Genomic DNA, 27,496 nt, shown 5'->3' on the forward strand with positions numbered 1-27,496 from the left:
GGCTTAAAATTAACCCACAGAGAGTGCAACTGGGAAGGTAGGTCGAGGCGTACCTGGGACATCATGTCAGGGAGATCAAATCAGGAAGGCAGAGGGGATAATCCCATTGGAACAAAAGACCATGATTTTAAAACTATCCACCTGCACATCGCGAAGGGGGAAGGCAAACTTTAGATTGTTTAATTATTGGAGGCCTTTTGTGGAGGCCAGAATTGGCAGAACCATCACGAGCCCTGACAGAAGCACTGGCATTAGCCAGGGGTCAGGGAGTCAGCATATACACAGACAGTCAGCATGCCTTTGGTATTGTTCATGACCATGTGTTGGTCTGGGCTCGGTGAGGATACATCACCTTATCCGGGGGCCACATAGAGCATGAGGAACCGGTCAGAGAGTTAGTGGAAATAGCTTTCCCAATGAAGCAGCAATAATGAAGATTAGAGCTCACAGGAAAGTAGAAACCCCACACCAACAGGGCAGTGAGTATGTGGATAAGGCAGGTAAAATACTGACTGAAACAGTGCAGACATTTGAGGAGATGGCAGTGGCAGTAGCTGCAGAAGTGAGAGAGGAAGGTTTAAAGATATTCCCAGAAACAGTCCCACAACAGGAGAAACAGGACCGGGAAAAGGGTGGGGCAGTAATAGGACAAGACAGAGTCTGGATGATCCAGCAGTGCCACCACACTGTATAAGACAAACATTACCATATCATGGACTGGCCCATATGGGGAAGGATACAATGCAATATCAGATGCTCCACTAAAGGGGGAGGCCTGGAACAGGGAGAGATACAGCAGCTTTTTGTTGAAGGGGTGTAGTCTTGTACACACTATATGAGCCAGGAAAAACAATCAGGTTAAAATAGAGGCAGCAGCATGGACCCAGGGGCCCAATGGAACAATTACAGATTTTACATACACCCCCATCCCAATCTCTGGGAAGGAAATCCTGCTGGGTCTTAATAAACAGGTTTACTCAGTGGGTGGAAGCATTCCCCTGCAGATTCTGACCAAGGGACACATGTTACAGGGAACGTAGTTAAACAGCTGTGTGCCCTGTTTGGTACTGAACAGAAATCCCATCTCCCATCCCAGCCCCAGAGCTCAGGGACAGCAGAAGGAATGAAGCAGACACTGAAAGCTAGTCTGACTAAGGACCTCCCAGAGACAGGCAGAGATGGGTTAGAGTACTCCCCACCATCCTAATTAAATTGACATCAACTCCAGCAAAGGGAACAAGGCAGTCCCCCTTTGTATTAGTGACCGGACGGACTACGCAGGTGCCACAGGGTGTGGCAGTGGGAGCGCCCGAGATGTCCAATGGCAAGGATAGGGTCAAACAATTCTTGAATGAACTGGCAAAGCAACTGCATGAGCTGAGAGGGGAAGTTGCAGAGGGACAGAGAATCAGAAACTGGAAAAGGGAGCACAGAAATGTCCGAGCTGACATTCCAAACCCAGGAGATCGGGTCGGGAGAAAATATTACCGGAAAGCATGAAGGAAACCCAGCTGTACTTGGCTGGGGAAGCCACAGAGTTCTCGAGAGGGAACTCTCCCACCATTCTTAAGTAAGGAGCGCTGAATAAAGTTCACGCACGCTGCTTAACTCAGGCTCCTCTTTGATACTTCTCCCAGCAACAGTTGTGCAGGGGCATGTTGCTGGCTGGAGGTCTGTGGCCAGTGCCTCTGTTCCACAAGGATCAGAACTGGGACATCTGTTGTTTGCAACATATATCAGTGATTAGCAAGAAAATGTAAACAACTGAATTAGCAAGTTTGTAGATGGTACAATTGATGAAGCTGTGAACAGTGAAGAATGTTGTCAAAGGACACAGCAAGAAAGATCAGTTAGAAGGTTATACGGAGAAAATACAGATAGATCTGATTTGGACAAATGTGTGGTGATGCATTTTGGGAGGCACATTGCAAGAGGAATGTATACACTAAGCGGAAGGGCCCTGAGCAGCATTGATATACAGAGGGATCTTCAGGTGCACGTTCACAGCTCCCTGAAAGTGGTGAAGGAGGTGGATGGCAGGCTTGCCTTCTTCTGTCAGGGGAGTGAATATAAAACTGTAATTAGGCCACCTTTGGGGTATTGTGTGCCGTTTTGATCACCACATAAGGAGGATGTGGAGGCTTTGGAGAGGTTGAAAACAGGTTTACCAGGATGTTGTCTGGATTGGGAGAGGTTGGAACCACTTGGACTGCTGTCACTAGAAAGTCAGTGGCTGCGGGGTGACCCAAGAGGCACAGAGGGAATAATCTGAATCTTTTTCCAAGGTGGAAATGATAAATTCTAGAGGCCATAGGTTTAAGGGGAGAGGGGGCACGTTTAAAGGAAATGAAAACCAAAACAACTGCAGATGCTGTAAAACAGAAACAAAAACATTTTTGTGAAAGGTTCAGCAGGTCTAGCAGCATCTGTGAAGAGAAATCAGCGATAACGTTTCTGATGAAGGGTGACCAGACCCGAAACATTAACTGATTTTTCTTCACGGATGCTGCATGACCTGCTGAGCATTTCCAACAACATCTGTGCAGGTTTAAAGGAAGTTGTGTCAGGCAAGTTTCTTATGCAGAAGGTAGTCAGTGACTAGAATGTACTTGCCTGAGAGATGGTAAAAGCAGAAACAATCACAATGTTTAAGAGGCATTTGGGCAGACACATAATCAGGCATGGGGTGGCAGGGATATGGATCATATACAGGGAGATGGAATTAGTTTGGAATGGCATCATGTTCCGCACAGACATAGTGGGCCGATTATTCCGGTGCTGTCCTGTTCTGTTTTCCGGGGTGTAGAATGTGTAGAGCGAGAGATAATATTTTGAGTGGAATATGTCTCTTCTTTAGAACACACAGTAAGTTGATGCATTTTGAGAGAAGCAGTGTAGAAAGGGAATATATATTTGATTGGAACAGACACAGGGAGCAGGACAGCAGGATGGGGGCCAATGTGTACAAATCATTAAAGGAGAGAGAACATAAAGTGTTTTGAGTAAACGTATAGGATACTGGGCTTCATTAATAGAGCAAATGATAACAAACTCATGGAAAAGATGCTGGTCATTGACAAAGCTCTAGTTAGGTCACAGTCAATCATTGCATCCAATTCTGGTCACCGGATTCCTGGTCAGGATGAGAAAGTTAAAATATCACAGAGGGGCCAGTTCCATACTTTCTTTCAGGATGCATTGGCAACTCAAGGGTTAAACATTCTCCTGCCAAAAGCCTTACTGCTACATTGTAACAGTACGAGGCCTGTACTCTTACAATACAGACAGAACACCTCAGTAGGGGGAGCCGGACTGTACCTTCGAAATAGAACCTCTTGCAGCCACACATGGATTCCCCCGTAACCCCAGACAGAGGAATTTGCCCTTTCCAGACAAGACTGAGAGCCCTGGGCACAACCCTGTTAAACTGCCTCCAGTTCCCATTGTCTTACCTCCCCTCCATATTAGCATAGGTAAGTGAATTCCCCATTTACTGAAGGAAGAACCCTTCTGCCTTAATCTCTTCCCATCAACACATAATCATGAACAATACGATAATCAGTTTCTGTAATCCATTCACACGTTATCAGGGGACATCGTCATTCATCAAGCTTTGTAAGGTCATAATTACCTACTTTAAACTATGTAATGGCAATCGCCCATGTGACTGATATGTCTTTGTCTAATTCCTATTAAATATACTGTCTCTGTGGGTAAGGCAGAGATTCATGAAGAACAGTCTCTGCAAGTAGACACTTAGCTACTTGCCGGCTGTCCAATAATAAAGCTACTGCTGTTGTGCAGAAAACTTGTCTCGTCTGGATTTGTAGAACAAATTAGATATCAATAATGAATGATATGAGTGATCTTCAGGGTGTGGAGTACAGACTTACTGGAGTGGTTCACTGATGAAGAAAATGCAGTCACTGAATTGATTTGAAGAAATTTGTATTTTATTTAAGTAAACTAGTTGAATATATTTTTGATCGAGCTGTATAAGATTAGAACACACCTAGATATAGCAGACAAAAATATCTGTATTCGATAGGTGATTGCACAAGAATTAAGATCAGATATAAAGTTTTGAGACAGCGGGAGATGAGCAAGTGTTTCTGCTGACTGTATTGGCTGGAAATATGCAGAACATGCTGCCTATTATGGTAGTGCAAGCAGAGAAGATGAATGATTGATAAAAACAATTAGATCAGATCCGAGGGAAATAAAATTGCAGAGTTTGGGGGACGTATGGGGAATGAGAATATTGGATTCTGCTACAGAGAGCCAGCTTGGATTTGATGGGCCTCTCTCTGTGCTATAATGCATTTTATTTGGACTTGCTTAACTTGCTCTGGTCTGGTCACCGATTAAATTGTCACTGAGGTAAATCTGCTCAGTGTTCCTACTCAGTCTAACACAGGCTGTCCTTCCTCAGCAGGAGATAATGTTTACTGCTTTATACTGGGTTCTGGGTGGGTGGGGTGTGTAACGGTGTGTATAACCGTCCGTCAGCACTTATCTGAAATCAAAACACTAGTGCAGCCACACTAGGGACAGACTCTGGAAATGTGGGGAATGCCAGAAGGGAATTCTTTACCCATTCCCACCTGGAAACTGGACAAACCAGTCAGTCTGGAGAGAAGCTGTTCACCTGCTGTGTGCGTGTGTGTCCGGGGCGGGGGTGGGGGAGGGGGTGGGGATTCACTCAGGCATCCATCCTGCTGAGACACCAATGAATTTACTCATAAGCACAACTTGAAGGACTTTTTTTTCCTCTTATTCACACCAAGTAATGAACAATGGTATTGGCAGTTCATAAAGTTTTTTTGCATATAGAGAACTTAGCTTTGGAAATGTTCACAGCAGTGTTGAACATGTACACATTCACACTGGGTAGAGACTTTTATTTTCCTTTATTCATTCACAGGATGAGGGTATCGCTGGCCCGGCAGCATTTCCTGCCCATCCCTAATTGCCCAGAGGGCAGGTATGAATCAACCCCATTGCTGTTTATATTGATATTAATCAACATGAATGTCAGACTAGATTAATTATCATCAAACTCAAATCCATTTGATATTCATATATTTACAATTAGTGTTCAATTCACCAAATGTAGCTGAAGGGAGTAATCTTCAAGTGATTCTAACAGAGAAGATACCCGAATACTTGTTCAGCAAATTAAAGCCTGTTGTGTTTAGATAATAATAATTTTAAAAAAGTAACTTGAGAATAATGGAAGAAGTTGATTGTTGAGTAACTGATAATCTTGTTTTAATCTGAAGTTGTTAGGATTCGTTAACAAATGGTAGGGAATCCCAGCCCCATGGAGTGCACATCCAGTTCCATGTGGGAAAACCAGGACACTTCTTGTATCAGCGACAACCACAAGAACACGGAGGTGACACTGGAAATGTCTAGAACACGAGTTAATCCATGATTAAGGTACTGCACTCACTCCGAGTCCCCACGTTGATGTGTTCTCAGCAGAGAGGGTACAGAGGAGATTGATCAGAATGTTCCCATGATTGGAGAATGTCTGCTCTGAGGAAAGGTTGGATAAGTTGGGGAAGTTTTCAGAGGAGGATGAGCTGAGATTTAATTGAAGTGATAAGATGCTGAGGAATCCAGATCGAGTGAATAGGGAGGAGCTATTCATAACAGAGAGGTCAGAAACGGGAGGTTTTAGATTGAAACTAAGTCTCAGGAAGAAGGGGAGTGGATGGTGGGGGGCAGGAACTCACTGATGGGGTGGTACAAGCAGTAGCCAGCATCACATTAGAATAAAAGGACATGGATGTAACTGAAACCCTGGAACATGCAGGGCTATGGACGAAAGTCTACAGAATGGGATCATTGTGATTTATTTGACATTTCTCCAGAATATTAAACTCAAGTCCAATTTGAGAATTTATGAATATCATCCGACCTGAATTCCAAACTTCAGACTAAATTTGTCAGTAAGTTACAGCACAGATTGAGGCCACTTGGTCCATCCTGTATGTGTTGGCTGTAATAGAACGATCCAGGCTTTACAGCATTCTGTACTCACCAATGACAGCAACAATTTCAGACTGTGAACTCTTCCCTCTATGTTGTTATAATCTGTTTTTTTCAATGTATTTCTTTGGCAGCTGCTCACCTTGTTTCCTGGTTTCTTTCCCAGCCCTAACTCCATTCCCCGTGGCCTTGAGGGACGACCATTTCTGCTGTTTAATCTCTCCTGCCTTCCCCCGAGTGACAAACTGACTTTTTGTCCTTGTCTCACCCCCACCTTGCTCACAACTTGTTACATTTCTGATGGTTCCCAGACCTCTGTGACTTCACTGCACCCCCTGGGTCAATGGCACGAGTTTTGAATTCTCTTCCTCCAGAGATAATCGGAAATCTTTCTGGTTGCAGTTTCCCCCAGATTTTATTTTGGAAAAAAAAGCATTTGCGTCAGATTCAAGTGTTTGTGAGCCTTCCTCCACAATCCTGAGCACTTAGACATAATCTGTGACCCTCCCACAGATGTGCAGGTTTGCTGGATTGGCCATGCTAACACGGCCTGTAGTGTGTAGGGTACACAGCTCAAAACTCTTTTCTCAAGAAATAAAGGACGCTGGAGAGACAGCCTGGTACAAGTAGGAAGCTTTGTGTCTGTATTTTCAGAGATTTGAGGTTGAAATCATTGGGTTGGAAGCATGTTTCATTGCCCCAGATCATCAAAGGTGCTATCTAAATGTGCCTCTTTCTTTCTGTCTGAGTTAACAATCAGATGGACAGCTCAGTCAGTGTCTGTGTGCTTTCCCAAATCCCTGATTAAATCTGTCTCCCCCCACAAACTCAGGTGCCTCACCACACTGTGTCAGGGAGAAACTCTGCCGTTACAATGAGAACTATCTTTGCTGTCGCCTCTCCTCGTGCTTCCGCCTAATCCCTACTTCCCTTCATTAAATCCCAGCTGCCTCTAGCCCACCCACATGGACATGTTGAAGAGCATGACAGGAGATTGGATTGAAACCGAGAGTTCAGTAGCCAGGATGAAATAGGAAGAAGGAAATAAATGGGGTTTGTGGATCCCAGGGGATACAGACTCCAGGATTAATCCTTGTAGGCATTCCCGCAGTAATACGAGACAGCATTCCATGGTGAGAGTTAAACCCGGGTGGCAGGAGAGGGAGCTACAGAACATTAGATGGTTTAGTTCAAACACAGGAGGTTTGTTCAGTCAGTAACAGTGTGTTAGACATGGAGGTGAAGTGAGCAGTGAGGGGAAATGTTGCCAAAAGCTGCAGATGGACAACTTTCATTGGAACAGGAGGCCATTCAGCCCCTCAACCTTGCTCTGTTATTCAATAGATCATGGCTAATTTGTGGTCTAACTTGCAATTTTCAAAACTCTCCAAAATCATCAATAAACTCCTGCAACACACAAGATGAATATTGAAAAGCTAACCATCTGCAAATGTTGGGAAATCGGAAACAAAACCAGACAGTGCTGGAAATTTTCAGGAGGTCTGGCAGCATCTGTGGAGAGTGAACCTTTGGGTCCAGTGACCGGTCAGGTGACCAGCTGCAGCTGACCATTCTGCTGTTTCTGGAACACTCTCTGGAACAGGTTCTGTTGTGGGGGGAATGAGATTGTCAATAACAACTGGGAAAACAGAAGGATGTGCTCAATCAGAATAAAACCCATTTTGGTCTTTCACTTTTAATTCAAATGCAAACATTATTCATTATTATTTCTGAAATAGGATAATAGACCAGAAATCAACTCTTCATGTCATTCGGCCTGGGAAACTGTGTTAATTCTGATCTGGTCCAGCCGACATGTCAATCCAGACCCTGAATAATGGGGTTGACTCTGAACCATCTCCGGGGCAGTCAGAATGGATGATAAATGCTGCCCCAGCAAGTGATGCCGTGATCCCATGAACAAACAAAACAAATCCGATCGCTGTGGTTGGTTGTGAACTCGCCGGTGTTACTGGAAGAGGATGAATGGAAAGGTTTATGGGGTAAAGGGAGAAGAATGGCATTCGGTGAGGTGTTCCTTTGGAGAGCTGATCAGCCAATCAGCCTCCTTTTGTACAGTAACAATTCTGTGAATAATTAATTCTGAGCCCTCTAAGGAAATATCAGAGCAGGGTTTGTAAAGAGGTCAGATTGAATGAGTGTCTCGGTGAACACAAGTGAGGCACAGGTACAGAGAGGCTTTGGAATGGATTAAATTAAATTTTATACATTTGCACAGTCATCAACATTACAGCAGTGAAAAATGGGAGTGATCGAGAGAGTTGAATTAGGCAGCAAATAAATCTTCAACATTGATGCAGCTAAAGGTGATGCTGGGTAAAGATACCATAGTTAGTGCTTATTTTATTCCAGACACACCAGCCTAGGAGCACATCCTTCCTGTATCTGTCCTATCGAGCTCTTGAAGATTTTTGTTCATTTGAAGTGTTTCATGTTTAGATACTCCAGAGAAGACAGCTTCAAGCTCCTCAATCTCTCCTGCCAGGGCAATGCTGCTGTTAGAATTCAATTCAATGGCATGTTACTGGCTGCTTCATGGACTGGAACTGGCAATTGAGACTGAAAGACTCCTGTATAAAATACATTCAATGGTATTGCCAGACGCGAGTGGTTTTAGAAAAATGACCTTGAATTACGGGCATTGAGTGTCAGAGCACTTCCTGTTGTGGGGCACCCTGTTTAGATTCAATCTATTGATAACTATTAGAACTGCCTAGCACTGGCTCTGTCAAAGTGGTCAGAGCATTATGGCTGTCATTGAAGATTAGATTAGACTTACAGTGTGGAAACAGGCCCTTCGGCCCAACAAGTCCACACCGACCCGCCGAAGCGCAACCCACCCATACCCCTACATTTACCCCTTACCTAACACTACGGGCAATTTAGCTTGGCCAATTCACCTGACCCGCACATCTTTGGACTGTGGGAGGAAACCGGAGCACCCGGAGGAAACCCACGCAGACACGGGGAGAACGTGCAAACTCCACACAGTCAGTCGCCTGAGTCGGGAATTGAACCCGGGTCTACAGGCACTGTGAGGCAGCAGTGCTAACCACTGTGCCACCGTGCCGCCCACAAAGATGGTAACAAACTTCCCATGGGTTAAAAATCGTAAATGATAGAGTAGGTACGAAGTCTCATAACACTGTTGGAGTATTGATGTTGTTGTTAATCACATTAACTCGGCAGGAGTTGACTGAATTTGTATTGTCTCTTTCTGAATCTCAGGATCTCTCTCTGGGCAATAAGTCTCCACAAACAGCAATGAGCAGGGGTCATCTGTTTTGATTTAAATTGCTCTATAGCACTGCTGCTTCACAGCACCAGGTACAAGGTTGGAGTCCAGCCTTAGTCAACAGCCTGTGTGGAGTTTGCACATTCTCCCCAATCTCAGCAATTAGAGATAGAAACCATTTCCAGGATATGGGCATCACTGGCTCAGCCAGCATTTATTCCCCATCTCTAGCTACCCTTGAGAAGATGGTAGTGAGCTGCTGTCTTGAACCATTCACAGTCCATTTGGCGCAGAAAGACCGACAATGCTGTCAGGGAGAGTGCTGCAGAATTTTGGGCAAGTTATTCTCCATGTTTGGTTCTTCAAATGCTGGTTAACTTAATCACAATCTGCATACGAGTTTGAGATTTCAGTCTGCAAATCTTCACCGTCTAGCACCCTGTATAAAGGAATATGTACCAGAGAGAAATTCAGAGCAGACAATTCTAGTTTCTCTATAATATCTTTTTTCCCCTTTCTTCCCCAAAAGCTGTAACCCTCCAGCACACTTACTCTCTCCCACCATTCTGCCTCTGCTGTCCCTAATGTACACCCTCCCCATTCTCATGGAGTTACTGATAAACAGATCCATGCCACCACTTCCTGTCCTGGTTAGACTCTGCACCCTTTCTGGGTTTACTCCATTTCACTTCAGTTACTGCAAGTCAATAATGTTACAGCAGGATAAATCAAAAGGAAACAGAAATACTGGTAGCAGATCCTGGACAGAAGAGGAATCTTCAGTCTGGGAGAATGGGTCAGAGCCTTCTTTGTTTCCCATTGGTCGATTCCCAGCATTATGACAAGTTGGGGATGAAACTTGGTCCCATGTGGGTGTGGTGACACTTTGAACCCTCAACCCGTCAATACTACAAGCTGATTGATTGGCTGGAGGAGGAACCACAGTGTCAAATGCTTTCCGCTAATTACCCCAAAGCACATGCTCCAAAATCTGCCCATATTCTGTACATGTGCAGTTCTGGGCTTCCCCTCACACGGGTGGTCCCTGCCTCAGGGATTGTGGGAGTTGTCGTCCCCATGAAGCCACTGGAGACATGTTTCTACATAGTGAATGAAAAGTGTGGGCTGGAGGGTGTTGTGTGTAGGATCTCCATTCATACATGGGCTGTTACTGGATTTCACTGAGACACCTGCTTCCACAGCCCGATTTCTGAAGGAACATAGATTCCGCCAATTGCGGGGTGGGGAGATTAATAAGGGGTTGCAGATTTTAAGCAGAGGTAGCTGAGTGGTTAACACTGCTGCCTCACAGTGTTGGGGACCCATGTTTGATTTCAGCCTTAGGCGACTGTGTGGAGTTTACACGTTCTCACCATGTCTGCATGGGTTTCCTGGGGTGCTCGAGCTTCCTCCCACAATCCAAAGATGCGCAGGTTAGGTGGATGGCCTATGCTAAATTGCCCACAGTGTCCATGTATGTGCTGGTTAGGTCATTAAGCATGGGAAATGCAGGGTTACAGGGATAGGGTGGGTCTGAATGGGATGCTCATCATAGGGCTGGTGTGGACTCGATGGATGAATACCCTGTTTCTGCACTATAGGTACTCTATTCTACTCTCATGAAGAAGAATGTACCTATCTCAATGTGTTGCAAATCTGTGGCATTCCCTATTCAAAATGCGGTGGATGCCAGGACAATGAGCAGATTTACTGAAGAGATACAGATGTTGAATTTGCAATGAGATGAAGGGTGAGAGAGAGCAGGTGGGAAAATCCAGCTGGGACCGAGGTGAGCTCAATCATCACCGTATTAAATGGTGGGGCTGGTTCGAAGGGCTGCATTGCCTCTCCTGTGCCCAGTGCTCATCTTCTTATGGTAATAACTGGAAAGCTGAATCCAAAACTCACCACCTTCACCTTTTGGAAAAAGCAGGATAGTCAGGTGGATTAGCATTCCAAACCTAGATAGTGAGGGAGGGTGTAGGAGATAATGATTGTGCAATTTTAAACTGAGGGGAGACAGTGATTTATGGTTTTAGATTGTGTCGTACATTCACAGCGTGCAGAATACTCTTGTGAATATCGATCCTGTACTTTATTACAAAGCGAAGGTCTTTGACAATGAACTGCACAACACCAAGGAAACATCGCCTCACCTCGTAATCTGATAAAAGACTTCTGATAAATCTGGTTGAACTTAGAACACAGCTGGAAAGCTGGAAGATTAGATCCAATCCTAAGATTCAGTGCTTCAACAAAGGAGACTACAATAGGATGAGGCAGGAGTTGGCTAATGTAGACTGGAACAAAGATTTTACCGTGGGAAAGTTGACGGATAGTGGGGGAATACGAAAGCAATTTTTCAAAGTGCTCAGCAAAAGTATATATCAGGGAAAAGGACGGACTGTAGGAAAAGGAATAATCTGCCCTGGGTGGCTCAGGAAATAAAGGGGTCTATCAAATTGAAATAGAAGGCATACAAATTGGTAAAGACTACGGAGAAACTAGGAGATTAGAGAAACTTTAAGAATCAACAGAAAGCCAGATGGGACTGGGGGAGAAAAGTGATGAGTAGCTGTCCCCAGGGCCAGAATAGCAGCTTACACTGCTAGAGGGGAACCTATTGTGTGAGGAACATATGGCCTCTGTAATTGTTGAAGCACTTAACTGTTACCATAGAGATAATCCTGATCAAGTTACAAATCACAGCACACTCCAAAAGCTTGTAGTTTAGATTAGATTAGATTTACAGTGTGGAAACAGGCCCTTTGGCCCAACAAGCCCACACCGACCCGCCAAAGCGCAACCCACCCATACCCCTACATTTACCCCTTACCTAACACTACGGGCAATTTAGCTTGACCAATTCACCTGACCCGCACATCTTTGTGACTGTGGGAGGAAACCGGAGCATCCGGAGGAAACCCACGCAGACACGGGGAGAACGTGCAAACTCCACACAGTCAGTCGCCTGAGTCGGGAATTGAACCCGGGTCTACAGGCGCTGTGAGGCAGCAGTGCTAACCACTGTGCCACCGTGCCGCCCACCACTTCCAAATAAACCAGTTGGACTATAACCTGGTGTTGTGTGATTTATAAGTTTGTCTACCCCACCCCAACACCGGCTCCTCCATATCAGAATCCTGATAGACAGCCCCACTGAAACTGAAGTGCCTGTCAGATACTTGAGGGAGCCACAGGGGGGAGGTGTGTAGGTTTTAACCACAAAGTGCTAAACTGAACTAGACTTTCTAACTGCCATTGCCATGGAGATAATACTGAGAGACAGAATCTATTCAAAGTCCCAAACCACAAAGGTATAAGAAAGGGAGCTTTACATCAGACAGATGGGGAGTTACCTGATGCTGCCTGAAAGTCACCACACTAACATGGACTTGGCTGTACCTCAATAATTTCTCCAGATACACTGAGATTTGGAATATTCACCCACGGACAGAATACACACCTTTCCTTCCACATGAAAAGGCCAATGAATATTCAGATCGGCACGGATCAAGTAACTATCAGATCTGAACATGAAGTTCAATTTGAATTTCTCATCCACAAATCCACCCTTTCAGTACCCTACACCTGAGAAAACAAGTCACCACATTAATACAGGATGGATCTTTGTAAGACAATTATAGTATTAAATTGTAGTTTCTTGTTCCCCAAAGTTTTAACTCTCAGTCTAACAATTTCTTTCTTCTGTGAACTGAAATCCAAACCAATCTCCTCACTCCTTCCCTCCACACCCAGTTCTCACACTCTCTCTCCCCATATACACTGCTTCCTGCACACTCTGGCCAAAACCCGTCTTACTAAAATGAACCAAATTAGAACTCTAATTGCAGGTCCATCCTTGTCACTTTCCATAAAAACCCTGAATCTTCACCAAAGAGTTCTGATAACTTTCTGCAAAATGCTGCACCACTGATAGTCTGATCACATATCAGGGTACCAGGAAAGGGGCCATTCCCCTGGGTCCTGCTCCCAGAGGGAGGAAGCTGCCAATGACAGATTAATCCCTCACAACCAGAGCCTCCTTCCCAGGCACTGTGCATACTCCCACAATTGGCCAGCACTGCGCCCATACACTGGTCTCCCCTCCTACAGCACGTGCTCCCGATCATACAGGAGTCCGGGTGATTGACAGCAGCTGCTGCCCAATATATCAGAATCCCTCCAGTATGGAAACTGGCCCTTCGGCCAAACAAGTCCATACTGACCCTCCAAACAGTAACTTACGCAGACCCATTCACCTACCCTATATTTACCCCTGACAAATGTAACTAATACTATAGGCAATTTAGAATGGCCAATTCACCTGTCCTGCCCATCTTTGGATTGGGGGAGGAAACCCACTCAGGCACGGGGAGAATGTATAAACTGCACACAGACAGTTGCCAGAGGCTGGAATTGAAACCGGGTACCTGGTGCTGTGAGGCAGCAGTGCTAACCTTCCCGTCTTCTTCTCTATAGACGGGAAGGAGTGGGGCTGGAGAACTGGGTTAAGGGGATTGTAAACAATTAATGAATGTGGAGGACACTGGGGGATGGACAGGTCAGTGAGGGACACGAGCAATGCAGCAGCAGGACGGGACCCTGGGCAAACTGAGCAATGGGAGAGTCTGACAGGAGAGAAATTACAGGAAGGTTCTGTTTAGAGGCTGAGGCAGGGACAGCTGGGAGACAGTATGATCTGGTTACTTGGGCAGGTTTTCTAATCATCCTCTTCAAATATGCTGTTCCTCAACTCTGAGCCCGATCCTCCTGGTCCAAAGGTAAGGACACTGCCACTATTTCCTGGTGGGCAAGGGATACGGGGACTACCTTTCAAAAGGAACTCAATTGTGTTGGTGATATTACCAAGACTCAATACACAGTCACTGACAAAATGCTGGTGTACTTGAACTTCATCCCGAATATTAACACCTATAACTGGGCAACGCAGACCCCAATGTACAGAGTTAAATCCTGGATATTAATAACAGCTTTGTGCATGGGAAATCATGTCTCATGAATTTGACTCAGTTTTTTTGAAGAAGTAACAAAGAGGATTGATGAGGGCAGAGCATGGACATGATCTACGTGGACTTCAGTAAGGCGTTCGACAAGGTTCCTCATGGGAGACTGGTCAGCAAGGTTAGATCGTATGGAGTACAGAACTGGCCCGAAGGTAGAAGGCAGAGGGTGCTTTTCAGGCTGGAGGCCTGTGACCAGTGGAGTGTCACAAGGATCGGTGCTGGATCCATTACGTTTCGCCATTTACATACATGATTTGGATGTGAACATAAGAGGTATTGTAAATAAGTTTGCAGATGACATCAAAATGGGAGGTGTGGTAGACAGGGAAAAAGATTACCTCAGAGTACAAAGGGTTTGGATCAGATGGGTGATGGGCTGAGGAGTTCAGTTTAGAAAAATGCGAGCTGCTGCATTTTGGAAAAGCAAACTTTAGCAGAACTTATACAGTTAATAGTAAGTTCCAGGGGAGTGCTGCTAAACAAAGAGTCCTTGGAGTGCAGGTTCCTAGTTCCTTGAAGGTAGAGAAGCAAGTAGATAGATTAGTGAAGGCAGCAGTTGGTCTGCTTGTCTTAATTCGTCAGAGCATTGAGTGTAGGGGTTGGGAAGTCATAATGCGGCTGTACAGGACATTGATCCCGCAACTTTTGTAATATTCCATGCAATTCTGGTCTCCTCCTATCAGATGGATGTTCTCAAACTTGAAAGGGGTCAGAAAAGAAGTCCAGGATGTTGCCAGGGTTGGATAGGCTGTTTTCCCTGGACCGTCAGTGGCTGGGGTCCAGTGCTGCAAGAAAATAGCCTCAGCCTATTCAGCCTCTCCCTATAGTTCAAATGTTCCAACACTGGCATCACCCTAGTAAAATTTTTCTCAACTCGTGCAAGTTTCCCAACATCTTTCCTGTAACAGGGAGACTGGAATTGAAAGCAGTCTGGGGTGAGGTGGAGACAAGCAACATTTTAGAGATTGGAATTCCTGGTGTTTGTGATTGTGTAGATATCTGATCAGAAGGTCACCTTGGGGTTACAGATATGAGAGCAATATTGTGAAGAGTAGTTCTGCCTCAGACTGCACCCAGTGAGAGGGAGGGGCTCAGCAGTAAGGGAAAGGAATTTGTAACAGCAACTGAAGGCAATGAGTTTAACCATTACAATGTTTCATTGGAGGAAACTGCAGCTAATCGAGTAGTGGGAGTGTTATAGCAGTTTGATAACTGAGTAATGGAGAGGGATGATGTGGAGGGAGAGCTGAGTATTGTCAGTGTACTTGTGAAACCTAACACGGTGCTTTCGGACGATGTCACCTCCTGGCAGTATGTAGGTGAGATACAGGAGAGGCCAAGGATAGATCCTGGAGGTACACCAAACACAAGGAATTCAGAAAGGAAAGGGAGAGTCAGGATGGAGTAGGTGTTTGCAACAACGGTGGGGTCAAATATTAGTTTGTAGCAGAATGGGAGAGATGGACATAACCAGAAAAGACAGACAGACAGAACGAGGAACAATATCTGTGAATTGGTGAGGGGGAGTGATGAGGAGGCAGCGCAGCCCAACTCCAAAAGCACTATTCCTACATCAGTGACATCACCCAACTCCACCCTGGTCTCAGCTCATTTACTGAAATACTCGTCCATCCCTGTGTTATCTCCAGACTTCGTTATAAAATACTCTTGGCCAGCCTCCCACATTCAACTTACATGGAATCTCAAGAGTATCTAAAACCCTACTGTGCAAGTGTTCACTTGTACCAAAACTTATTGATCCATCAAAAGGCTCCTATTAACAAGCAACAATTTAAAATTCTCACCCTTGATGTAATTCCTGGCTGTGAACATCCCTGTCTCCCTGCACCACACAACCTGTGAGACCCCGACAACTCATTTTCTTTCAGATTCCCAACGATGTGTTTATTCATTGCTTCACCTGTCTGGCTGTTTCTACTGTTGCCAAGGCAACACTGTCTGGAATTCCCACCCTAACCCTCTCAGCCCTGCTTTCCTCCTTTAAGGTATTCCTGAAAATCTGTTTATTTGGCAATTCTTTTCATCACCTGACCTAATATCCCCATCTGTGTCCTCGGCAGCTCCAATCGTGGAGTGATATAGGTGGGCAATAGCTTACAATGGAGACAGTTAGTGGCTAACCATAGGTTAAGAACCCCATGTCGTAGCCCCCTACCCCACACACCAGACCTTGTTCTCACAGCCTGCCATTACACACTACCTATGGTTAGCCACTAACAGTCTCCATTAATAGCTAGTTACCCTCCCCCAGCCAGATCGTTATCCACTCCTTTATCCAACCGTTCTTCTCACTCTATCCCCACCTATCCTTTACTCCTTATATCCTCCCCCCACACTATCTTCTGCATGTAAACTGATTTTTTTTTCCCTCAGTAACATCTGTTCTGTGGAAGGGACACCGGATCTGAAACTTTAACTCTGATTTCTCGTCACAGATGCTGCCAGACCTTTTCCAGACCCTCCTGGTTGTTGTTTCTGATTTACATCTTCTGCAGTTCTTTTGGTTTTAATTTACCGGGAGTTTGTAATTCAGGTCCAACAGCCTCTGTCCCAGTCTCTGCTGTCTCTCCCACCCCCACCCCCACCCCCACCCAGTGACACTGCACCTGCACAGCTCATGGACAGGTGTCGTCTTGCTGGCCACACCCCTCATTCACTCCCATTGGCTGCAGGACCACACAGACTCTCCTCCCATTGGTCTGGAGCTGCCGTTAATCAAGCCGGCGCCGATTGAGGGGTGAGTGGTTGGCTCCTCCCTCTCTCTGCCCTGGGATGAGCTTCATCATTCACAGTGAATGGGGCAGTATCACAGAGCACAGGGGCTGGGGGCTATTCGGCCCATTGGGGCTGTACTCTCTCCCTCTGGAGTTGCTGCAAATCTGTCCCAAGTCCCCTCCCATGTGCCCCCAGCCCCCGAAATCTTTCCTTAAAAAGTAAAATTCCAAGTCTGTTTCAGAATACCTGCTGAATCTGTGTCAGACTGTTCCAGATGCTCAGAACTTACTGAGTAAAATAATGTTCACATTTTCACCTTGTATTATTTGCCAATTACTTGAAAGTAGTTACTAAAAATTGTGACAGTGTTAACAATTCCTCTCTCTGTCTGCAAATTCAAGACCTTGGAACCAAATCTGCACCGGGTCGAAATCACTGCTTCACCCTCTCAGCTCCAAGGATAATTATCTGTGCTTCAACTAGCTCTCCACAAAAGAGAGGAATGCATCTTAATTTATTAAGATCAAAGAAACAGACCTTCGGTCTAATTCGTCCGTGCCAACAAAGAATCCTAAACTAACGAATTCCCATTTACCATCTATTGGCCTGTATCCATCAAAACCCTTCCTATTCATGTACCCAATTGGAAGCCTTTTAAAAGTTGTGATTTTTATCAGCCTCCACTATTTCATCTGGTAGCCCCTCCTCCCATACACACACCACACTCAGCTTGAAAACGTTGCCACTTAGATCCCTTTTAAATGTTTGCCCTCTCAACTTAAACCTATGTGCTCTAGTTTTGGGCCCACCTAACCTGAGGAAATAGGACCCTGGCTGCTCACCTTATTCACACCCCTCGTGATTTTATAAATCTCCATGGAGACACCTCTCAGTCTTTGACTCTCCAGAGAAAATAGCCCCAGCCTATTCAGTCCCTCCCTGTCGCCCAAATCCTCCAATCCTGGCAACGGTTTTGTGAATCTTGTCCAAACCTTTTCAAGTTTCACAACATCCTTCCCAGAACAGGGAAATTCAAACTGAAAACAGAATTCCAGAAGTGGCTTAATCAACGTCCTGTCCAGCCACAATATGACATCCAAGCTTCTGTATTCATTGACCAATAACGGAGAGCGTTAATGGCGTCCCATTTGCCAGAGGTTCACCCTTATCCCTCTAAATCCTCCCTCTTCATGTACCCAATCAGATGCCTGATTCCAAGAACAGGAATATTGGAACTGAAAACAGAATTCCAGAAGACCTATAATCAGTGCCCTGTCCAGCCACAATATGACATCACAACAGCTGCATTCAATGCATTGACCAATAACGGGGAGCGTACCAAACGCTGCATTCACTATCCCGCCTCGCTCCGACTCTACTTTCAAGGAACTATGAACCTGCACTCCAAGGTCCCTTTGTTCAGCAACGCTCCCCAGGACTTTACCATTAAGTGTTATAAGTCCTGCCCTGATTTGCCTTTCCAAAATACAACAGCTCACATTTATCTAAATTGAACTCCGTCGGCCATTCGTTGCTCCAATGGCCCATCTGATCAAGATCCAGTTGTATTCTGAACTAACCTTCTTCACTGTCCTCTACATCTCCAATTTTGGTGTCTTCTGTAAACCTACTGACCATACCTCATGTATTCACATCCAAGTCATTTATTTAAGGACCCAATATCCATCCTTGCAGCACACTGCTGCTCACAGACCTCTAGTCTGCAAAACAACCCTCCAGTTTTGCAATGGCTTGCTCTCCCTGCATTCCATGTTATCTAACCCTGCTACCCAGTCTGCTTTGTGGAACCTTGTTAAATGTCCATATAAACAACATTCACCGCCTGGCTTAATCAATTTTCTTTGTTACTTCAAAACACTCACTCAAGTTAGTGAGACACAATTGTGCATGTACAAAGCCACATTGACTCTCCCTGATCTTTCCTTACCTTTCCAAATAGATGGATATCCTGTCCCTCAGAATCCCTTCCAACAACTTGCCTGCCTGACTTCAGGCTCACTGCTCTTTTGTTCCATGGCCTCTCCTTACCACCTTTTTAAAATAATGTTACCTCACCTGTCACTATCAACGATACAAATATCTCAGGAGAGGCCCAACAATCACTTCCCTAGATTTCCAGAAAGTTCCAGGATACACCTGATCAGGTTCCAGGGCTTTATCCACCGTGATGCGATTTAAGACATCCAGTCCCACCTCCTCTGTAACATGGACACTTTTCAAGTTATCATTGTTTATTTCTCCAAACTCTCGAGCTTCCATAGACTTCTCCAGTAAAAATGACGTGAAATATTTGCATATATTTCACACCCCCTGTGGTTCCATAGACAGCCTTGTTGACCTTTAAGGGGTCACGTTGTCTGGTCCAGTTAATCTTTTGTCTGTGATATATTTATTTAATCTCTTTGGATTCTACTCCAGGACATCCCAGAAAGGCCTACTTCAAGGACCGTAATTTTCTACTGACTTGATCAACACATTCCCTCCACTTCCTGCACCTCTGCCTTTACCCCACCCCTCCAGCCACAATAAAGAATATAACCCTGCAGTCTTCACCTTCCACCTCACTAATCTCCAGATACAGCACATTAACCTCCACCACCAGAGACATATTTCCCTCCCCAACCCTATCTGTGTTCCGCAGAGACCATTCCCTCTGCACCTCCCTTGTTAGGTCCACACCCTCCCACCAACCCACGCTCCACACCCTTGACCCTCCCTTACCGCCACGGGAGATGTAAAACATGCGGCCACACCTCCCTCTGACCTCTATTCAAGACCCCAAAAGGCTCTTTTCACATCAGGCAGAGATTTGCCTGCACATCCCAAAACCTCATATACTGCATCTGGACACTATGGGAAATTTAACATGGTTCATCCAACTAACCTACACATCTTTGGACTGTGGGAGCAAACTGGAACACCCGAAGGAAATCCTCACAGAAACTGGGGAGAATGTGCCAACTCCAACACAGACAGTTGCCCGAGGCTGGAATCAAACCCAGGTCCCCGGTGCTGAGGAAGCAGCACTAACCACTGAGCCACAATACTGTGGGATCTTTGGTGCTGATGTGCTGCCCCACTGATACCTCAGTCACTTACCCTGCCTCATTTCCTAAGAGGCAGCGATGATGGAGTGAAATTATCGCTAGACAGTTAATCCAGAGACCCAGATAACGTTCTGGGGACCTGGGTTTGAATCCCATCACGGCAGATTTTGGAACGCGAATTCAATAAATATCTGGAAAAAATAATCTAGTGACGACAAGGAATCATTGTCAATTGTTGGAAAAACCAATGTTGCTCACTCATGACCTTTAAGGAAGGAAAATGCCATCCTTACCTGGTCCGGTCTGCATGGGACTCGAGACCTAGAGCAACGTGGTTGACTCTTAACTGCCCTCTGGGTAAACGCAGCAATAAATGCTGGCCGAGCCAGTGACAGCCTCATCCTGTGAATGAATAAAGAAAACAGGTCAGGTTTTGTTCCTTCTCTAGTAGGTACATCCTACAAACTCAATCAGAAATGTTCTCGTACACACTGAACAAATACATTTCCATCCAAGCCCTTAACACTACAGCACTCCGAGGCTATGTTGGTAAAGTTAAAACCACTTATCATTGCATCCATATTATTCTTACAGAAGTAAGAGGTCTCCTGAGGTCTCCTGGTAAAATTGTGTCTCAATTCCCCGCTGACTATTGGGAGAGAGTCTATAATACAATCCCAGTAAGATGGTCATCCCTTTCTTATTTCTCAGTACCACCCAAATAACTTGCCTGGATGTACTCCCAGGAATATCCTCCCGAAGCCCGGCTATAATGTTATCCCTAATCAAAAACACCTCTCCCACTGCGCTGTTGTCCCCTTGCTACAGCATCTATACCCTGGAACATTAAGCTGCTAGTCCTATCCATCCCTGAGTGCTGCCTCTGTAATTGCTGTAATATCCCAGTGCCATGTTCAAAACCATACCCTGAGCCCACCTGCCTGACCTGTCAGGTCTCTTGCACTGAAATAAATGCAGTGTAACTGGCCCGTCCCACCTCATTCTGTAGCTTGCTCTTGCCTGCCTTGACAGTCTGATCTGGTGAACAGTACCAGCCTCAGACTCACCTCTTTTCTCACTATCTCTTTAGGTTTACCCCGACTCCCTCACTGGTTTAATGCCTCCCAAGTGGCACTAGCAAATCTCCCTGCTCGTCAGGACCCCATGCTTTCCCCTTCCTATTCCATTGGTACCAATGTACAATGTCCTCCCACTGGTTATTTTCCCTTTTGAGAATATTCTGCTCCCTCTGTGAGACATCCTTGACACTGTCACCAGGGCAGCACCACCCCATTCTGATCTCTCACTGTCAGCTGCAGAAACAGCAGACTGTGCCCCTGACTAGCGACTCCCCTATCACCATCGATCGTGTGGAACTGGATATGCCTCACATTATGTTAGAAGCCAGTCTCAGTACCAGTAACTTGGCTGTCAGTGCTACTTTCCCCTGAAAGTCTATTACCACCTACATTTTCCAAAACAGTATGCTTGTCTGAGATTGGGATAGCCGCAGGAGACTCATGCAGTACCGACCGACCCCTCCTAGCTTTCCTAGAGGTAACCCATCTACCTGACTGTATCTGCAGTATCCTGCATTCCTGACAATGCCACCTAACATACCCCCCAGGGTCCTGTTAACTCCTCACTGCCTTTAATCACTCCTCCACCAATCCATGCGTTCCAATAGGATTTGCAATCACACTTCCTGCAGACATAATCATCAGGATCATCGAAACTCTCCCTAATCTCCCACATCCGACAGGAACAGCACACCACTCTACAACAGGCCATCTCTCCGCCTTAACAACCTACAGACCAAGACAAAGGCACAGTGTAACTGCTCGAAAAATACTGCCCGAGAATAACTTAATGCTTATGTTTTATATCTTAAACATTTAATCAAGAGACCCAAAGACATTAAAAAGAAATCCTCACCTGACTCACGATTGTAGATTTAATATAATAAAACCGACTAAGATTGATATTTGAAGAGACTGAAACTCACTGAGCTGATCCCCGGCTCGGAGTACTTCCAAGGGTGAGGTCTCTCTGTGGGCAGCTGTGAAATGTCACTGTTTCTCTTCTCTGCCCACTCCATTAACTTCACAGCAAGTCAGCTCAGAGAGGTCACTGCTTGGTTTTATTCACTGGGGGTTGCCTTTGCTGCCCAGACCAGTATTTATTGGCCACCTTTACTTGTCTTGGAGAAAGTGGTGGTTAACCGCCTCCCTGAAATGCTGCAGTTCATGTACACCACAGTGATGTTTGGACAACAGTCCCCCTCTGGCCCCACAACCCTCCCTGTCTCTGTAATCCCCCTCCGGCTTCACCACCCACCCTGTCTCTGTAATCCCCCTCCGGCTTCACCACCCTCCCTGTCTCTGTAATCCCTCTCTGGCTTCATACATGTCGGGACATTAGATTTTTATTTGGATTCATTTTTGTTTGGTAAACCCCAAACAAAAGTGAAATATTTCACCCCCAAACAAATTTCTGTTGATTGACCCTTTGGAGAGGCTGACACGTGGACATTGCAGTATTTTATCTCACATTGTACACGTAGAATGATGGAACTCTCTTTTAAACATTGCTAAAAAGGGAGGCAATGGCTTAATGGTATTCCTGCCAGATGAGTGACATGTGCAATATTCCAAGAATTAGGGTTAGAATCCCAACATGGCAGCATCGGCATCCAATACAATCCCGAATGAAAAGGCAAATGATGACCATGAAACTATTGCCGATTGTTAGAAAACCCATCTGGTTCACTCATGTCCTGTCGGGAAGGAAACTGTCATCCTCACCTGGTCTGGCCTACATGTGACTCCAGACCCACAGCAATGTGGTTAACTCTCAACTGCCCTCAGGAAAATACTTTAATAACTGTTAACAAATACTCCGCAGGTATCACTTAAAAACTGGCTGTTCCCAATGGGACCATGTGAATTTCTGAACGGCCTGAACTAAAACTGAGTTTTAGTTTCATCTTCTCCCTGTCTCACATCAGTCTGTTTACACCCAACTCCAAAACACTCTCATTGAGCCAAGCAGCCCTCACAGTACAGCCCTGTCATTTTCACTGCCTGCTCACCCCTACACTGCCCTCAGCCTCCTGTACTGTTCCAACGCATCTCAATGGGAGCTCAGGGACAGCATCTTATCTTTTGATTCAGCCCTTTGTAACTCCAGAGTCAACATGGACCTCAGCAGTTTCTGAATGAACAGACAGTTGTCAGAAGCTGGAACATTCCACTTGAAAAGGTACTAGAATTTGAGTCCAAAAGGACTTTTAATGGGAAGTTTGCAGTTAATTGAAAATATGACGCTTACAGCTTAACATCATGAAGTGGGTGATTGGGTCTAAATCTGAGAGTTCTTACAAAGCGATGAGGTGTAATTTGGATAAATCTGTGCTCCCTCTCAGGCGAATATCTCCTTCCTCAGCTGGAGGGTCCAGAACAGAGCACACAACCAAAGGGTGATCCAACCACGAATTTGTACATCTTTCTGCTAAACAAAAATATTGGAGATATTTTCCCACAAACAGAACTGACAAACCTTTCTCCGTCCACAGTCAAATGCAAATGATATTCAGATCCCGATGACTCCATTGACTGTAAAAACTTGCTTTTGAGTTCCTAGCCTCAATTATTCTGATTTAATATCCTATGAAACGAATTCACAAAACAAAACTCACAGTCAGTGCAGGTAGAATATAAAGACATACTTTTCTCTTGGTATGTGCTTGATGTGTAAATGCCTCTCTTCAAATCACCCACCCCCCATCCTAGGAAGAGGACATGTCCATGCCCCTCACTGTACCTTGCCCCCAATAAAGATGGAGCCCATGTCCCAGGACCTATCACCGCCTGAGGGCCGCAGCCATTTTCCCATCTGCTGCAAACACGGGAAAGAGTTTCTAATTCAGACTTACCGCACAGAGTGTAATTAAAACTTCCCAGTCTAAAGTGACTCATTATCTCCCTGTCTCCGAGGCCACTCTCCCCTTCCCTGTTTGCCTGTCCCACACTCACCAACGGCCGAGTCACGTGGCACTGCATCGGCAGAGTTACTGGTGACGTGTCATCCCACTGGCCACGCCCCTCATTCACTCCCATTGTTTGGATGACCATCTTTATCACTTCATCCACCAGTCCCACCCCCTTTTCCTATTGGTCCGAAGCTGCCATCAATCAGCTGGACCCCATTGTGAGGTCAGTGGTGGGATCCTCCCCCTGCCTGAATCAAACCTGGAAGGTGGATGGATGGGGTCAATCAGGAACAACAAGCAGGAGGTGCTGGGAAAGCTCAGCAGGTCTGGCAGCATCTGGGAACAGAAATCTGTCCAGTGGCCCTTCCTCAGGACCGATGGGAGCTGGGAACATTAGAATCCTGAGTGTGGAAACAGGCTATTCGGCCCAAAAAGTCCACAGCGTCCCTCCGAAGGGTATCCCACCCAGACCCATTCCCCTCCCCTATATATTCCTCCTGACTAATGCACCTAACCTACACATCCCTGAGCATTATGGGAAATTTAGCTTGGCCAATTCAACTAACCTGCAGATCTTCGTACTGCAGGAGATATGGGTTAAAGAGTAAATAATAGACAGGGACAAAACCCAGAGAGAGACCGGAACATTTGGAAAGACAAAGGAGTGGATTATGACCTGGCTGGGGAGGGTGCATAGCTGTTAATGGAGGGGACGGGAACCTGTGTCTGGCAGCATCTCAGTGGAGGTGGCGGAAATGGCAGCTGATGATCTATGTTCTGCTGCAAAAACACAGCCCGAGCTTCCAGCTGCCTGTCACTTTAACACACGAGCCTGTGTGGAATGAAGTTCCAGAGAAAGTGGTAGCTGTGAATACAATTACAATATTTAAAAGACATTCAGATATGTACATAAATAGGAAATATTTGGATGGATGTGGACTAAGCGGAGGCAGATACAATTAGTTCAGTTTGGAATTATGTTTGGCATGGACTGGTTGGATCACAGGGCCTGTTTCCTTGCTGTATAACATTATGACTAATCCTCACTAACTCTAAACTCCGCCATTCACAAATCTCCTGATCACTGTCACCTCATCCAGCTTCACAACTCTTCCTTATTTATATAATTCCTCACCAGCCACAGAATGCTCCCTATTGATATGGTTAATGTAATTTCTGCAGTTTCATGCATTCACACACACACACACACACCTCACACATAACCCACACACATACACACACCTACACACTCTCACACACATACATACACACACACACACTCACTCACACACTTACACACACACTCACTGTACTAAAACTGAGGTTTAATGAATAGAAGCTAAATTATGAAACTAATGATTGACTAGGCCATAATGAAGCATGAACTAGAAGTTACCTCTGTAAAACCAGGAACATGGTAACCTTGGGCAAGAAACCAAGGAATGCTTCGATTAGACACAGAGGGCAAAATACAATGAAAGCTCTTTTCATGACATACACAAAAATCAACAAATGTTATAACTAATAGAACATGAAGATAAAATAATATAACATTTTAATTAAAGAAATTGGCAGAGAAAAGCGTGAAATGCTTTAACCAATGGAATTGTCATTAATGATTTTTAATGTAAGAAAAATCCATAGCGTGAGATGTTTAAACCAATGAAATTATCACCAATGTATTTGAATGGAAAAATAATGTATAAGTATTAGTGCTGTAAAATCTCCCGTTGCGACTTCCGAAGTCCCTTTTGGAACTCGCCCAATCTTCGAAGATTGAATAAACATCTGTTGCTCCGTTTGTGTGTGTCTCGCAGTATTTCGATTTGCCACGGGAAAAGTGACAGCCGGTGGGGATAAGGGCTGATACCAGTCAACTTGGAGTTCGCCTTTTTGAACTTAACCTTGCGGACAGTCTCCCTTGACACAAGGGTTAAAGGACAGTCCGCGGTTGGCAGAGTTCGGAGGCAGGACCCGGTTGTTCTGAATCAGATCCCTAGAGTTAGAATAGTTAGCCAAGTGTCAGGAACTATTCTCCGGAGATTCAGAAAGCCTAGACAGAATTCACTTATAACAAATTTGGGGGCTCGTGTCCGGGATCCTAAACAGAACTCCCATGGGAGGCTCTGAATGATTCTGGGACACTGTGACACACACAGATGTTTGAGCAAACGATGTGAATAGGCTGCCAGTGAGGCAGGGGAGCAGTGGCTCCGGAACAGATGTACAAAGAAATAGGCTGCTGATAAGGCAGGGGGGAACAGAAACTCTGAGGGTAGATGCGAATTAATATGGGTAACTTGAGAGTGAGTTTCAGGACGTTGAGACAGTAAGTAGACTGTATTGCGCTGAGATTGTTCGTGGGGGCTATACGGCGCGTAGGGCTGCATTGAAAAATGGTAGGTAGGGAGCGGGAGCTCTGGGGGCGGATGCGCCCAGACACAGGGAAAACATTACATTTGACAACTGCGATGTGCTTGAAAGAATTAAAATGTTACTGACAACCGACCCTGAACAGTTCCATATGTAGAGCAGTGACCTCCGGGAAAAAGGGGGGGAAGATCTGCCACATGGGGACTGCCCAGCAGTACTGGAGACTGCGAGTGGAGATAGTTGGGGAAAAGAATTAGCACTTGAAGACCTGGTGGTCGAGGGGAGGTCGCTAGGAGCTCCGATGCGCAGACACAGGAGACAGTGACAGGCAGACATAGACAGAGAGACCAACACCGTATGAGAGAGAGAGAGAGAGAGATAGACTGGCTGTGTGTGAGGACCTACAGAGAGAGAACGGAAGCTATTACATTTTGTTGTGTTTCTGGCTGAAAATCATCTGTTCGTTAGTGCATGAATGTTTGAGTGTTTATCACCTAGAGCTTGAGTCACGAGATATGTGTATCTGTAAATATGTTGAGACCCTGGGCTTCGCTGTTTCTCGTTTACTCCACCAGGGATTCCTGACTCAGACACCACCTCTAGATTTCGCTGTGCACACTATTGAACCCGGTGAAGGGGTTTTGATCAAACACCGACAACAGTTAACTCTCGAACTTGTGTGGGACGGCCCGTTCCTAGTACTCCTCACCACTGAACGGCGGAGAAAAGCTGGCAAATGGCCAGTACCCTCTCCAGTTAAGAAAGGAGTCTGGACAGCCGAATCAACACGTGACCCACTATAACTCAGACTGAACAGACTTTGATTAACTGACTATACTATGGCGACGTGAGTGCGGGGACTGTTTCTTCAGAATTGTATGTTAATCTTGTTTTGTGCTTTGATATATTGTTTAAGTTCTTAGCACTAGTCAGAATTATGCTGCTATTCCTGTTACTTCTGAGTTTTGCTCATATATCTTTTTCAGATGTTGTGTTAATGATTTCTGTTTCGGAATTTCCACAAGTTATAAAAATTGATGCTTGCAGC

The 27,496-nt window shown here is 45.4% G+C and overlaps 1 long non-coding RNA gene across 3 annotated transcripts in view; it reads right to left on the reverse strand.

Annotated features, from left to right (window-relative positions):
* The window catches only part of LOC132834266 (uncharacterized), a 51,731-nt gene that overhangs the window by 17,794 nt on the left and 6,441 nt on the right, over window positions 1-27,496 (reverse strand). For 2 of the 3 annotated variants that reach the window (XR_009647157.1, XR_009647158.1), the window contains exons 2-4: window positions 24,752-24,940; window positions 23,643-23,750; window positions 20,378-20,486 (exon numbers count right to left, since the gene is read on the reverse strand). This is a non-coding gene — a long non-coding RNA (uncharacterized LOC132834266). Of the gene's footprint in view, window positions 1-8,994; window positions 9,693-20,377; window positions 20,487-23,642; window positions 23,751-24,751; window positions 24,941-27,496 lie in introns of those variants that run through there. The other variant, XR_009647156.1, reaches the window with a different exon arrangement.

The sequence above is a fragment of the Hemiscyllium ocellatum genome, chromosome 39, assembly GCF_020745735.1.
Source record: "Hemiscyllium ocellatum isolate sHemOce1 chromosome 39, sHemOce1.pat.X.cur, whole genome shotgun sequence".
Lineage (NCBI taxonomy): Eukaryota > Metazoa > Chordata > Chondrichthyes > Orectolobiformes > Hemiscylliidae > Hemiscyllium > Hemiscyllium ocellatum.